The sequence below is a fragment of the Channa argus genome, chromosome 19 (genome assembly GCF_033026475.1).
Source record: "Channa argus isolate prfri chromosome 19, Channa argus male v1.0, whole genome shotgun sequence".
NCBI lineage: Eukaryota > Metazoa > Chordata > Actinopteri > Anabantiformes > Channidae > Channa > Channa argus.
In genome coordinates this window covers 7,270,879-7,275,008 of record NC_090215.1, presented here as the reverse complement: position 1 = coordinate 7,275,008, position 4,130 = coordinate 7,270,879, and positions in this window count along the sequence as shown.

Below are 4,130 nucleotides of genomic sequence, written 5' to 3'. Positions count from 1 at the left end.
AGCCTGTACCCGTCGGTACCCACTAGTCCAGGCAGCTGACTCCAAATGAGAATGGTGACAGATGGTGTTGGTGTATGATGCTGTGCTGCCGGGATTAGGCGATGTAGCAAACAAATCCACCACCCCACCACCCCTCCTACACATACCACCCCCTCGCCCTGTCGCCTCTTTCATCCTCCTGTCCATTTCTGCCACTTGCTCCACCTGATTCAAAATGCATCAGTTTCAGGATTTTCAGCACAAACAGGCCTATGTCCTGGAAGTGATGTTGAGCAACTTAAACACAACTGGGTGTCAAACGTGGTTGTTATTATTCATAAGTCCCATAAGAGTTTTAACAGTTTTATAAAGAAACACATTTTAGCTTTATCACAATCATAATTTCCTAAGGCACTTTGTATAAATGCTTTCCTCTCTTCCAAACAGGCTGACCAATGCAACAATTAGAAAGATCACAGCACTAATAGAATTTTTGATTAGATCATTTCCTTTCATTTTCCTTTAGAGCATCTCTGAAGCAGCACTGCAGTAATCCAGTCCAGTCCAACATAAGAACAGTTACAGTAAAAAGGAAAACTGTGCCAAATTCCAATGTTCTGCATAAATGTCAGCATGTCTTTCTGACACCATCTGAGGTGCAAAGCTGTGATGTGCAAACCAACTCGTGTTGGCCTTGTCTGGGAAAAGCACTTTATTATGGAATTGCTGTAGCTCACGTTTGTTTCTAAAGAGAAAATGGGACATTCCGTTTTAAACGACAATTATTCTACGTGCCGTCCGTGGTGCTGACACCCACCATATTGGCAGCAGAACATCATGTGATATGGGCACACGTCAGCCCTCATAAATTTTCTTAAAGTAACCAAAAATATGTATCTTGCTCATAGCTGCAACCCAAGATTGTTATAAATGAGACTTAGCCAAATTATGTGTATTATGTGCATAATCCCGTGTTTGCAGCACACTGCTCATTTCCTAACTGTTGAAAGGATTTAAAGTGAGGGAACAGGCGTGTTGACAAAGTTTTTTTTAGATGCACAGCTCTGAACTAGTGTAAACAAAACACTGTTTCCAACGGCCTAATTTTGCTATCATGTTGTGCCTCCTGTTCACGCTGACCACACTGAAATCAAGCAGAGTTTCTCCCGTGAGGGCACTTCTGAGTTGGGCGATCACCCACTGTGTGTGTTATGTGAAATGCAACTCCGGGTTATTTCTCTTGACATTGTCCAGGGGTCATATTTGAAACAGGCTATAGCCAAATAGGGCTTGAAATATCTTCCACTGTGAGTAGCAATATGTTTCTCAGCCCCAAACATTTGAGTCATTTGCCTCTCCTAACAGTACACCTTTGCCAATCACTCGATCAAGATGAGGAAAAAATTGTATTAACGATGCAAACAGCAACTTCCTGACTTTCCTGTCTAATGCTGGTCCTCGTCTTGTGAGGAGGGTACATGCAGCTGAGTAGTAAACAGCAGATGCTACAAAAAGAACAGTATCTGCATTTAGTCCAATGAGCTTGATGAAAAGGGACTAAGAAGAGCAAATCACATCCCTGAAACATCTGATGGTTGAGCAATTAACATGCTTCACTTGCTGACTTTATGTGGCATTCACCACATCCTACATTAATCAGAGTGCTACTGCCTGATAACATTGCTTTTTTTAAATTCATAATTCAGTGAGAGATTAGTGATGAAGTCATGAAGGGCCTTAATGATAGTTTCAGAAGTCTTGTAACCTCTTGCAACAGCACTCAGAGCAGCACAGGATGGTCTTTTTTTTCCCAGCTCAATGTGAATAAAGAAACTAAAACACAAATTTTCATAAAGAGACATATTTACCACACAGGGAAGATAAAACAGATGGCAGATTCTTTTGCAGGGGGATGATAAAATGAAAGCGGGATCAGTCTTAGCATTTGCAGAAACCTTCCCTTTCGGAGTCATTCGCCAAATACTTTGATTATTGACTGAGAAATAAACATTTACTCTGAAGTTGTACAGATCTTTTCCAGCAAAAAATATATTGACTTAACCAACAAACATTTTACTATATAATTTTGCTGACAGGCATCTGAATTGAGCTATTGATTCGTGACCCTTCATAATCTTTGTTCCAAAAAAGCTATTTAAATACCACACTTACATAAAGGTCAGTGGAAAAAAAACTAAAAGAAAAAATAAAGGTCATTGGAGAGATCTAATGACAGGATGGCTTGTAGAGATACTCAACATTTCTACAGGAAGCAGTCCAGGCAGAGAGGCAGTACAATTACATTACTGCACCCACAGTAGTCTTATGTTTTCTTAAGTGCAGTCATGATCATGATATGGGATGAATGTGTTCTGTTGGGGCCGATAGGGTTAATTTGGGATTATGTTCCTGTTCCAGGAGCAACATTCAAAGGGTTGCTGTTGACTGTCCCTGTGTTGTGTTAACAGTTGAAGAACTTCACAAAACCCATTGTAGAAACTGCCAAAATTACTGCACACCAGTTTCATCAGTGATACAAAAAAATATTGATAATATCTATCTATCTAACTATCTATCTATTTCTTAGTTGGACCAACCAAAAAGAAAGAATTCCAGCTGACATGATCCAAACCTGACTGAGAACCTTCACAAAGCACTGCCACCTAATAAGCTCTGCGGCCTTAATTACATATAAGTCAGTGTGTGCAGTTTGCATGTGCTCTTGAGTGGATTTCCTCTGGGCACACCAGTTTCTTCCCAGTCCAAACACATGCATGTTAGGTTAAGTGGTGACTCTAAATGTCCTGTAGGTGTGAACGTGGGTGTCTCTCTGTGTTGATCCTGAGATACCGTATACTGGTGACTTGTCCAGGGTGTACCCTGCCTCTCACCCCTGACAGCTGTGATAGACTCCCCCTGCTACCCTGAACAGGATAACCCGTTAAAGATAATGGGTTGCAGGGATGGATGGACAGATGGAAGATGGATAGATGGATGGATGTGTAAGGTTTGTGCTTCGCTACATTGGATAGACAGTATGACAGAATGTTTTTGGCTCATTTAGAAAGACATTTGTGAAATGTCTGACAATTAATGAGGCATTACATTATCATTTGCTCTTTTCCTCTCTTTCCTCAGAGGTGAAGAAGATCCATTCTTGTGTGTGCTGCTACTGACATACATTTGCATTTCCAAAACAACGCACAGCTCCAGGGCAATGGCTAGAACTGCAGGCTCAGCTTTTTCTCTTGCTGTGTGTGAGAACAGAAATGATGCCTTACCTCAGTAATCTCATAGATCTGTCTTTTCTCTCAGCCAGACATGGTATTAGAAAGCTATTGCCGAGGTAATGTTTTGTTTTATGTTGTGTTTTCACATCCAGAAGAACGTTGCCTTGCATATCATACAGATGAGCTGGTATTGTGGCGGAGCTTCAAATTGCTCATTACCTCGCTTCATTGACAGCTAATTCATTTGCCTGTCTCATCAAGCATGAAACACACAGCCGTCATTCATACTGAGCCAACATTCCCATCAACACATATAAGACAGAGTGAATATCATTATTTGACAGGAATCTGAGATTTGAGAGTAAACGAAATGAGCAGCAGCATTTTATTAATTGTCTTCACAAGAAAGCTAAAATGTATTTTTGTCTTTTCCCCTTGAAATACATGGAAGCAATTATATGTTGCACATGCTAAGTGACAAGGATATAGTAGGTGTGTTTGACAAAAAAAAACCTTCCCAAAAGGTAATATTTAAAAATAAAAGTGTCAAGCCCAGAAACACTCGCTTTGGATGGACAATACATTTGCTGTTCTGTGTAATGATCAGCACCATAGATATGTGCTAGTAGTTTGGTTTAGGTTAAAATACATAAATAACAAACTACGTGACTAAAGTAATGTGACTTTATCAGGAATTGAACTGGTGTGGCTTTGATGCCCACCTAACCTCCTGTTACTACAACTCTAGGTTGCTAGATGTTGCTAATTAATCCCACAGGTCCACTGATAACAACAGTGCTGGCAGTGAGTAGGTGGCAGACTGTACCAAAGTTACGGAGTAATAACTAATAACTGATAACTTACCACTCAGTGGCGTGATGCACTCAAAGAAACTGGCAGGTTTAAGGCAAAAGACAAATT